A 12,509-nucleotide genomic window follows, 5' to 3' on the forward strand; every position below is an offset into this window, starting at 1 on the left:
TTATATAGTTGTGGCTAATATATAGAACAGAACGTACTTATTACAACTGTTACTCTGCAAGTTTGCAACAAACTATTAGGTACTCAAAACAAAACTGAAAAATTAAGATGGAATGTAAGCAAATCACACTTTGATTTTGTTGTAACAAGTAAACTAGTTCAGATAACAGTTGAAACAATGTGTCTAAAAAATAATCTTTAATAAATGTTGCAATTAAAACTTGCTATGGAAACCAACACAGACTCACAGCATATTTAACTCATAGCCGTGCAGGACCATGTCCCTGAAATAGGGATTCACCGAATCCAGGATTCGGTTCGGGATTCGGCCTTTTTCAGCAGAATTCGGATTTGACCGAATTCTTCTGCCTGGCTGAACCGAATCCGAATCCTGATTTGAATATGCAAATTAGGAGCGGGGAGGGAAATCGCGTGACTTTCTGTCACAAAACAAGGAAGTAAAAAATGGTTTCCCCTTCCAACCCCTAATTTGAATATGCAAATTAGGATTCCGTTCGGTATTCAGCCGAATCTTTAGCGAAGGATTTGGCCGAATCCAAAATAGTGGATTTGGTGCATCCCTACCCTAAAACTAGTTTGCTTGTTACAACAAGATGGAAGTGTGATTTGCTTACATTCCATCTTAATTTGTTTCAGTTTTGAGAAATAATTGTGGACAAGAACTTGGCCAAACGCAGAACATTGCTGCAAAAGTTGTGCTTTTATCGATCCATGTTTGCGAGTGAGTAGTAGTAATGGGCGAATTTATTCGCCAGGAGTGAATTCGCAGCGAATTTCCGAGCTTTGCCGCCGGCGAATAAATTCATGAAATTGCAGCGAAAATTTGCCTGTGACAATTATAGGCGCCCTTTGATTTTAATGGGCGTCAGAATTGTCGCCAGCGTCGGAATTGTTGCGAGAAATTTGCCCATCACTAGTGAGGAGCTCTTTTTCAAGTTAACAAAATCCAACAACACACAGTAGTTTAAACTATAAACCCCACCTCAATTAGTAAATAAAGGAGTAGTGGCCACTGCTAAGGGTCATTTTTTACAGCCTAGGCACAAAAATAAAGCTGGGGGGGGTATATGGTTTAAATTATTGTGTGAAAAACAGCTCCTCGCTCGAAACATGTAATGGATCAATAAAAGCACAACTTTTGCAGCAATGTTCTGCATTTGACCAAGTTCTTATCCACAGCTATTTCTATTGAATTAAGGCTTCGTTGGACGGAAGGGGTGGTGAATGGACTAAAGTTACTGAATCCTGCTTTGTCTATGAAAAAAGGATTGGTTGCTATGGATTACTGCACAGAGGAGAATTTGCACAGTGTTTATAAATTAGCTGCATTGCCATATCACATATAACTGCGCCCTACTTCATTACGAGGCAAAGGTGAAAAGTATAACTTGAAAAAACACGAAGAGCTCAAATTCATTGGAGAATGTTTATAAGCTTACCGATTTAAACGGTGGGTCCGAGTGCTCAAGCCCCAGACCCTAAGCAATAGGGAGTAAACCACTGGTAGATATAGTGACAGGCAGGCAATAATCCGGAACCTCAGAATGTAGAATTCAGAAGCCCGTAGTTTAAATAATATACATTTTTATTTTACATTATGATTAAAATCAACAGCCTTACGTGTTTCATGTCACAATCATGAGATAGGTTAACGACCCATGTGGACATTTTTGTAAACTTTTTGTCTTGTTGCATTGCACTTGACAGGGACACTGTTTTCCCATAAGTCTAGTGTTGCACTTCTAAGAGTATACTGTAATGGTGGATGCAAAGAGCCCATCTGAACAAGTCTTTTAGGGGGTTATTTACTAAACCCCGAATGCAAAAATCACGAAAAAAAAATTGACTTTTTTTTTTTTTTTTTTTTAAATAAAATTGGACTTTAAAAAATAATTTTTCGGAATTTATCAAACCCTGAGGATGGAAAAGTCTGAATCTGAAAATTCGGCATCTCAGACCTGTCGAGGTTTCATATAAGTCAATGGAAGGAGTCCCAATGATTTTTTGATATGCGCTGGGTTTCGTGCAATACCCCAAAGTTTTCGGGGGGAAATTCCGAAAAAATCGTGAAAAAAATCGTGAATATCAGATGAAAAAATCTGAAAAAAAAGTTAAAATCTGATTTTTTTTTCCCACATAGAAAATTTTCGGGAAAATTTAATAAATAAGCATAAAAAAAAATCGGAGTTTGTAGCAGAAAATATTGAGATAAATTCAGACTTTGAAGTGTTGTTCAAATTACATGAAGGCACTGTGTTTCATAAAAAACCATAGTATGGAGCTAAAAAATAGTACCTAAAGGGGCAGGCACGTTGGAAATCACCACAAATAGTAACTCTCATATAAATCATTTTTACTATTATTGCAAAATATATGTTGTGTTTCCCAGTATGAGCAGCTCAGTAAATAAGATTAATATTAAAAATTGATACAGTTTGATACATTAATGAATACATTGCTAAGCAGCAGCTTCAGTCGGCTCCCCAAACTCCGTAATCCCAAACTCCATTATCCTTATAGAACAGGGAGGGAAATAAAAGCAGTTCATTTTTAAAACCTAAATTTTAGAAAACTGGTGCACAGTCACTGCTATGCTTATACTACTTGGTTATCTGCACCCAGGCAAGCTGATACAATCATTACATATAACTAAATCACATGATAAGCAGACATGTGACTAAAATACTACGGAAACCTTGATGTATGTATACTTAAATTGGTGTATAGCACATTTCTAAAACCAATACGTGTTTACCATGTGACTGGGCCCCTAGCACTCTAGGTATTTTCTTGTGCACTACTGTATGTAGGCAATTAGCATCAGTGCAGTCATAGTGTAACAATAGCATCAACTTCTAGAGATTAATTCAGGGGCAGATGCAAACGTCATAGCCTAAACTTTGTACACAGTCAGTGACATGATACGGGGCTTCAAAGGTCCCCGTAGCTATGTGACTATAACAGTACTGTAAGAGGAAACAAGTGTAGAAAATGTTGTACTAATAATAGTTACTCATGGAAATAGCAGCGTATGCTCTTCTTCTTTGTGTACAGCATAAAGAAAGGAAATCAATGCAATATGTCTGTAAAAACTATTTTGCAGCTTTCTCAGTCCCTTTCAGTAATAAGCCTTCTGATGTTCCTCATCTCCCTCATCTCACTCTGAATTATCAAGAATGTTACATATTTTGTTTTATATCACATGCGATAGCATCTACTGTGGTATTAGATGTAATATTTCATCTCTTGCCTAAAATGAAAATGCCATGGACTTCCATGTGCAAAACTTGGGTATGTCCTTCAAATGTACTTCAAAAAAGTCCATTTGGTTATGTGAATTATACTTCACCTTTGGGCCAGTTAAAGGTACAGACCAAAACCGCCAGGTTTTTTTCGCCAGAGGACTTTTGCAATACGAATGCTGAACCCAGTGACATCACAGAGATCTTAGTAAGATTCACTGTAATAGGCTGCACCTACAACTATGGGGCATAGCCTAACCAACATCTAGTTAATGCCCAGATTCCAGTTAGACTCCTTACTTGGTTCAGACCTATAAATATTATTTCTGCCCCTTTCTGCCCCTTTCCGAGACAACAGAGACCCAGTCCTAGATGGGGGGCCTGACAAATGTGATGGTCTAGTTCGGGGGCCGGTTGGGCCATAACAGGGCCACACAAATCAGTTGAGGCCCAATTCTGCTTAGTTGCCAGGAGACTTTGGAGGGCAATGACTTGACGTGGACACTAATAACAGCCCTGAGCCTCTTCTAGGTAACATTATATTTATTTATTTTTTATACAATCTTCACTCACTGTCACTTATGTAAATAACATGGTTCATGTCACCTTACCCATAATCTCCCCTCCCTTTCTTTTTCTTACTTGCACCTACTTGACCTACAGTATTTGACACTACGTCCCCATAATGTAGTACTATACAATTCTCATACTATGCACTTTAATACTGTGTACTGTTACTGCACTGTTTCTTTTTTTATTTTCTCATAGTAGTCCATTTACATTTATTTACTTCATGTAATATGGTTATTTGTGTACTGTACTGCATTGCTGTTTTTTTATAATTTTACATTTTTATACAATCTTCACTCTCTGTCACTTATGTGAATAACATGGTTCATCTTGCACTACATCTGCTCTGCTGCTGTACTTAAAAGTTTTCTTAGTATTAATCCTTTTGTACTTAGTTGTAGTATTTAACTAGTATGTTTAATTTTGCACAGTCTAAAAAAAAGTGGATCAGGATGCATTTCACTGCATGTTGTACCTGTATAACTATACATGTGACAAATAAAGAATCTTATCTTAATAGCTACAAATAATGGCAAATACATCACTGCAAAAATAACATTTGAAAAATATTTTTCAGTTTCTGATCTCTCACATTTTAACATTTTTTTTCCAAAAGATATCTCCTGCCACAACCATTTTCAGTCTCTGTGTATATCTACTGATACTCTTTAAGTCTATGTATAGTTTACTGGATCTCATCACTACACAACCCCATTCATTTGTCACATTTTGCTGTTACCATACTCTTTCTCTCACTGCCTAAATCAGTCTTTTGACAAAAGCACTCTTATAAAAAACCGTTATCAAAAGGTTTTCACTTCTCCCTCTCACTGACTGTCTATCTGTGAAACTGATGTACATCCAGGAAAATCCTGGACTATTTTTAGTAATAGAACTCCCTGTAACTGCCAGTTACAAATGTCTGGAGAAATTACTACTATGCAGGCACAAGTCTCAGTCTAATGAGAGTCCGCTGGGAAAAGTAACCTACGATGGTGGCTCAGTACTTTAACGGAAACCAGCCCAGGGAAACAAACCTAGTGACTGAATTCTGAATTCTTAAGCTGGCCATAGATGTTGAGATTTTTAAAAGATCAGATCCTCATCGTAAGACCACGATTTTCTCGGAACGATCGTACGATCATACGAATTGTCCATCAACTAAAAAAGACCAATTTGCCAGGAAAACAAAGGGGAGCTGCCTGCTTGGCCCTGCAAACATAGATAGATTGCACTGGGACCGACAAAGATTTTTTAACCTGGGCGATCATTTCCTGACAGATGTCGGCCGAAAAAATGGTAAGATGTACGATCGTTCGAATCCCACTAACCGCACGATAATTTCGAAGGATTGGTCGGACTTCCCTAAAATCGGTCGTTCGGCAAGAAGAATCGTCACGTCTATGGGGAGCTTTAAGGGAAATGCAGAATATTCAATATGGAACAAAAAGTCACAAGCCATTTTACTGCCAGATTAATTTTTAAAGGGGTTGTTCACCTTCCAAACACTTTTTTCAGTTCGTTTTCAGATTGTTCCCCAGAAACAAAGACTTTTTTCAATTAGTTTCCATTTTTTATTGGTTACCGTTTTTTCAAAATCTAAGTTTAAAGTTTAATGTCCCTGACTCTGGTGTTTCAGTCTAACAGCTCAGCAATTCAGGTGCAGCTTTGAAACTGTTACAATTTTGCAACATTTAGGGGCAGATTTATCAAAGGTTGAGGTGAAAATTCAAATTAAAATATTTGAATTTCGAGCTAATTTTTGTGTACTTCAACTAGGGAATAGGCCAAATTTGATTTGAAAAAAAAATTGAATATTCGAATATCAAAATTTATCATGTACTGTCTCTTAAAAAATTCGACTTCAACCATTCGCCATCTAAAACCTGCTGAATTGCTGTTTTAGCCTATGGGGGACCTCCTAGAACCAGTCGATTGGTAAAAAAATCTAAGGGGTTTTTTTTTTTTGGAAAAACTTAGAATCGAATTCGATCAAATGCGCTGTTACTTGGATTCGTACGATTCGATGGAAAACAGACCTATACGATCAAAAACTGACCTATTTGGCCAAAAAAAAAAAAAAACGTTTTTTTTTGATAAATTTCGATTTACCTGCCCCTTCTCAGCAGCATCTCTGGAGCATTAACCAACTATTGTATCAATTCTACCAGCTGCTTTTAATGAAACTCAGAGATTCTGATCAGCAGGAAGATAAGAAATGTATCAACTAAATGTATCAATTTAGAATAGTTTACAGGGTCGCAACCCCCCCCCTCCCACTTACACTTTCATATTAGAAAAACAGTCACATATAGAAAATAGAAAGTAATTAGAAAAAGTCTTTATTTCTGGTGAACTATCTGAAACCAACTGATTGAAAAAAAGCCTTGGAAGGTAAACAAATCCCTTAAAAACAAAAGAAAATCTACAAAAAAAAAAAACAAATCAACAAAAAGTCATAAGCCATTTTACTGCTAGATTAAAATGTTATGATTTATCTCATGTAAATTCAATAGAAATATATAGTCGGAAAAGTGGAAAAACTGTGAAGATCCATGGAATTGTGGTCTGGCACTCCGTGAGCATCTCCAAACCAGTTTTATTAAAATAAGTAATTTGTCTAAAAAACAAAAGCCCATTACAGCTTTGGAGTTTCACGGAGTACCTGCCTACTGTTCCATAATTCAGAGCAGTAAACCTAGGCCCAATCCTTCCATTGCGTTATCTCTGTTTTATTTTGGAAAACTCCATACATTGTGTTTATTGTCTCAATATGTGAAGGAACCTAAGGAGGAAGAGGACTTTTTGACCTTCCTGAAAATGCAAGTGGGACTCAAGTGAAACTCGTCTGATAATTTGTCATGAAGTGAGAAGTGGCAAGCTAGGAGTTATATATCCGTCTGTGTAGAAACACAGGCTAACAAAAGGCAGATCTGTGGACTTCCATTGGACCTGTCAGAACACACAGTGTAAATTGAAGTGTAAAAATGCACATTTTGGGGTTCCAGGCCAATATCTACCCATTATGTGTAATGCCATGCCTGCCATAACAGGGAGCACATGCAAACAGATTGGTCTATTCTCTGCCTTCATGTCTAGGTGTGGCACTAGCCTACAGACTCAAGTGTTAGTTTGCCAAGATGAATTAGTTTACCTAATAATGTATACTGCTAATAATAAAATATTGGCTCACAGCAGTTCTGAGCTGATCTACTAGCTGGCTGCTACAGTGTTAAATGTCTGATGCAGGGTGCCACTGCACAGTTCTCTGGATGCCGCTGCACAGTTCTCTGCCGCTCTTGTTTGGATTGTAAAGCTGTGCTGACAGCAGGAGAGCTCCAGTACAGCACATCCCTCCACTTAGTCTCCAGTAAGGAAATATAGGAGCCAGCCAGGAAAGGTATCAGGTCGATATTAGTTGGCTGACAGGAAAGCTATCGCTTCTCTTTTGCTGCCAGCACAGCTTTAGGGAAGGAGAGAACTGTGCAGACCTGTATCATTAATTTAACAGGCTGGCTGCAACAGCAGCTCAGAATGCGAGCCAAGAGTATGATATTAGCGGCGAAAAGCTGCCAAGAGCTTAAAAAAAAGAGAATTCTGAGAAAACACAAAAAATTAGATTGAGATCTGCAATGAACTGCTGCAGTAGTATCTATTCACCGGCATCATGTATACAGCATTAACAAATAAACACCGTATAATGTTCAAAAAGATTTTATTAGTGCACCTTTTGTGAAATGCCCCCTAACAATCAGGCTAGGCTTTTCACCTAACTTCAGTATGCACCGAGGCATGGCATCTGTCAGTGCACACATTGGGGTGGATTTCTGAGGAAAAATTATATATATATATATATATAATATATTGTGGCAGTGGACTGCAATATTGACTAGCTTCACCCTATATCAAAGACTCTAAGGGGCAGATATATCAAGGGTCGAATTGAAAATTCGAATTTTCGAGTTCTTTTATTGTCAATACTCAAATTTGACTAGGGAGTTTTTCAAATTCAATTCTTGTTTTTTAAATAATTCGAATTTTGATATTCATCATACTCTGGCCCTTTAAGAACTCAAATTCGACACCTAAAACCTGCCGAATTGCTGTTTAAGTCAATGGGAGACGTCTAGGGATCAATTTGGTGTTGTTTGCAGCCTTCCTGACATTTGACGTTTTTTTCAGAGAAAAAAACTCGAATCGAGTTTTTTAAATTCGAATCAATTCGATTCGAATTTGATTCGAGTTTTCGGGTCGACTCTATTCAACCGACTTCCGAAAATTAGATTTTATTAATAAAATTAGATTGGTCGAAATTCCAGTTCATGCGAGTTTTAAAAACATGAATTCGAAATTCGACCTTTGATAAATGTGCCTCTAAAAGTCTAAAAATGAAATAAAAATATTGGGCTTCTGCACAGACCCATTATTGTTATCTATTCATTTAAGCATAATGGGCTGTTAAATGCTCAGTATTTCTAGGAATAGCAATGCAAGTTGTTTGTATGTTCTCCGTATTCTGCCATGTTTTCCTCCATCAATCCAAAACATATAGACAGGTTCATTGGCTCCTGATAAAATGAATGTGTTGTGCGAATGTGACAGGGACTTAGGCTACTGCCTCACAAGACTAAAGATAATAATAGAGTTTCCAAATGAATGAACGTGGTCTCTCTCTCTCTCTCTCAAACAAAAAAAAAGGGAAATAACACGCTTGTAATCACCAAACAGAAGATTCCCATGACTACCTGAATAAAGGCTTTTCTTAGTGAAAAGGACAGCAATCCAGCAAAATCTTATTTATTAACATGCATTAATAAGCAGAGCTTGAACAACAGCAATCATAGGCTCTTCACTCACTTGAGTGAAAGGCTTAACTGATTTTTATAACTGACTTATATTATTTATATTCGTATTCTAGACTCCATTGTTGCTCCAAGTTCATTTGTTAGCTTAACTACCACTTTTAGACATCACTATGTCTCTTATGTACAAAACAAAAACATTAAACAATTTTTTAAATGTACTGCTGTGCTTTAATGCTTTGGTGGTAGTGAGGGGTTTATTAAATCTCTGATTTATGTTTTACAGTGGCCTAGGATCTACCTACAATATATGTGATAACAGTTGTATCAGATTAGGGCAGGAGAGCCCATACTTTACTAATGTGAGGTCTACTTCTGGTGATGTTGTCCCATTATGATCTACATCCATACAAGCATTCTGTTCCATGAAAAATATTATTTAAATATTGATTGATGAGGAAATGTATATTGCTATATTTAACAAACAACTATTTCTTAACATAATACATATCTGAAAGGAGAGTTATTTAGATTGAGTTGATTGAGTCTTGAGATCTACTGAACACCAGCTAAAGGTCTACTGGTAGATCCCGATCTACCTTTTGGGCACCCCTGCATTAGGGGGCAGATTTAGTAAGGGTCGAATTGAAAATACAAATAAGAATTTTAGAATTTTTTTTTTGGTCAAAACTGTCAAATTTGACTAGGGAATTATCCAAACTCGATTCGAGTTTTTAAAAAATGTTGAATTCGATTTTTGAGATTTATCATACTCTGGCCCTTTAAGAATTCAAAATCAACTAGTCGCCACCTAAAACCTGCCAAATTATTGTTTAAATCAAGGTCCGGGGATCAATTTGGAGATGTTAATAGCCTTCCCGACATTCACATTTTTATTTGGAGAAAAAACTTGAATCAATAGAATTTAAATCAAATTCGATTCGAGGTCTTCCGGGTCTTTAATTTGTTTGAGTTTTAATAATTCAATTTAATAAATACATTTGGCAAAGTCGAATTTTGAATTCATTCGAATTTAAGGGAGTTTAAAAAAACTCACATGAATTTGTGCCTCCCTATGTGATTTAAATAAAGTATTTGCGCATCCCTTCATCTAACAGGAAAATTGGAAAACAATCACCTACAATAAATAAAAACGACAAGTGCCCATATCCTGGAACCTTAGATAGAAAGCAGCATATACACAACATAAAAAGTAAATTGCCAAAGTATTATTACCGTGACACTGAGACAGAATCACTCTCCCTTGATAAATGACCGTGCTGAAGACCCAATTTCACACCATGTGCTGTGAGGACACCATAACACATCCGTCATCCAAGTCACTGATTTATGAGAACTGCAATATTACCTTTTTAGCATTCTCAAGTAGACAGTGTTTATAAAGTAAAAGGGATACAATTTGAACTCTATCAGCTGGCAATAAATTTATGTCTTAAGTAGTATTTGCACAAAAAGAGATTGGCTTGTAGCCTAAATGAGATATTAACAAACGTAACTAACAAACAAAATGTACAAACAATGTACTACATCTATGGGCAAACAGTTAATAAACAGGAATAAAAAAAACTTGGAGTGGAGTGTTCACAAATCCAAACTTCACATGGGCTAGGATATTAACAGAAATATAAAGCTGTATAAATTGTAACAGAAAGTTCATTAAAGGCACAATGACATTTATCAAGGGTCATTTATCAAGGGTCGAATTTGAGTTTACTAGAAATTCGAATATTCGATTATTTATTTAAAAAAAATGTAATATGTAAAACTAGGATGAATTTTACAGACCCCTAAACTTGATTCAAATTCGACCAAACTCGATCCCCTGTCATGCACACCTTCCTGTAGCTCTATTGACAGGCATGATGTCAGCTTCTATGGGGCTACACAGAGCAAATACTGGCATGAAAAAACACAAAAAAAATGGATTTTCTCATTGATATCTTCTCAGTGTAGCTCCTCACATCCACCTGGAGCTGCATGGCATCAGTGTTCCACCCTATCCAATTAAATCAAGTTTTTTTTATTAATAAATAAGCTAAAATCGGGCATGGGAGTTTGGTCGTGATTTTTTTTTTTTTAAATAAAACATGAGATAAATTCGGGTTTTAGTAAATAACCCCCAAAGACTCTTCAAAATCCTCTGCAAATATATCAAAGGGGAAATATTTTGCCTAGAGACAGCATAACGTATGAGTGCCAGCAATATATTGCACAATTCAGTGCTTAGGACTGGGGCATTTGAAACATTAGGATATTATACATATTAACATCTCATAATTACATATATGTTACTGCTGAGACCAGTGTTTTGCAGCTGTCTTTGCTCCATTATAGTCCCTTAGCCAACTGCATCAAGGGAAATCTAGATGATGAGTAGTTATAAGGCAAGTGTTTTATCGTGCTTTGCTGACTTTGATCTTTTTGGCAAAGTAACACTGTAATAACTGTATGTTTGTTATACTTAGGTGTGATAAACCTATACTGGTTGACAAGGAAGGTAAGCAATATGACAGGGAGGGGAAAACTGAAAACACAACGGATTAATTCATTATTATTATTAGTAATACATGAAATATAATTGATTTTAAATCCTCTGAACTTAAGTTTTTTTTTTAATGATCATAAATTGTTCACTTTCATTAATTGAACATGAATAAATGGACTTAGCCCCCCAAGTTGAGACTAAAATATAGATATTAACAATGAACAGCCATTTCTTCCAAACAGCAACTTCCATCTATCTATGATACATACATCTGTCACCAAAAAGGAAGCTTATGTCTAGAAGAAAGCCGACAGTTCTATTAGTGCAGAACAGTCTCTAATACCAACTGACTTTCCTGACTTGCTCTTTAATGGCAGTAGCAGGTGCAAGAGAAGTGCAAGAAATACAAATCTGATACATACATTACCAGTAACTGGAGACGTCTTAACAGACTGCCCTGCCAAATAATTTCCTGACACATACTCAGTTCTAAGGTTGCCCTAGGCACATATGTGACCACTTCAAGCACAGGTAGAACCTTAAAATAAATTCATATATAAATGTATGTCAGATAAATCCAATTTAATGCCAGCTTTACAGTCTTAATTTTTGCACAGCAAGATGCAATTGTATTATAGAACAGTTTTGGGAACAGAAACGGAATGTTATTTTAATCGCCACATGTCAGCTGAGTTCCCTATTAATATCAATTACTCGAAACATGTTATTTGTACATTTGTTAAGTTTAAAGTATGTATTAAAATATTTAAGGTAATTTATATTCCTCAAATATTTAGGTTACATTCAAGGTGTGACCATACCTCCCAACATTTTGGAAGTAAAAAGAGGGACAAAAAAATTTTTTCGGCACATAGCGCAGCAATTTTTTGACCACACCCCTTTCTGTGGCCACACCCCCTAATTACCAAGTTTGTTTTACAAAATTAGGCAGGTTATGAAAGTTTGAAAATATTTCTCCTTATCTAAACTGTGTTTTTGTGTCTCAAAATTGTTACAAAGTATCTTATATGCACCTGTTAGGTGTTCTGGGCTCTCTGCTAAAAGCCAATTAAGTGAGAAACTTTGTTTCTTTTTCTGGTTGTTCAGTGCAGAGAAAAGAGGGACTTTCCAGTACAAATGAGGGACTGCGGGTTGAGCTGTCAAAAGAGGGACTGTCCCTCCAAAAAAGGGACAGTTGGGAGGTATGGGTGTGACTGTAGAAGAAGCAGCCCGTGCAACTGCTTGGAAGGACCAGGAGGTGTAGGACTACAGTGGGGCACTAACTGATGAGCCATTTCTGTGAAAAAGCACCGATTATCCAGAGAAGTTAGAGAGTCCCATCTGAAGCTAGAAGCATAAAATAAAAGAT

General features: G+C 36.5%; 1 protein-coding gene across 10 annotated transcripts in view; it reads right to left on the bottom strand.

Annotated features, from left to right (window-relative positions):
• The window catches only part of ryr3.L (ryanodine receptor 3 L homeolog), a 268,307-nt gene that overhangs the window by 224,395 nt on the left and 31,403 nt on the right, over positions 1 to 12,509 (bottom strand). The window lies entirely within an intron of this gene.

Source organism: Xenopus laevis, chromosome 8L (assembly GCF_017654675.1).
Source record: "Xenopus laevis strain J_2021 chromosome 8L, Xenopus_laevis_v10.1, whole genome shotgun sequence".
NCBI lineage: Eukaryota > Metazoa > Chordata > Amphibia > Anura > Pipidae > Xenopus > Xenopus laevis.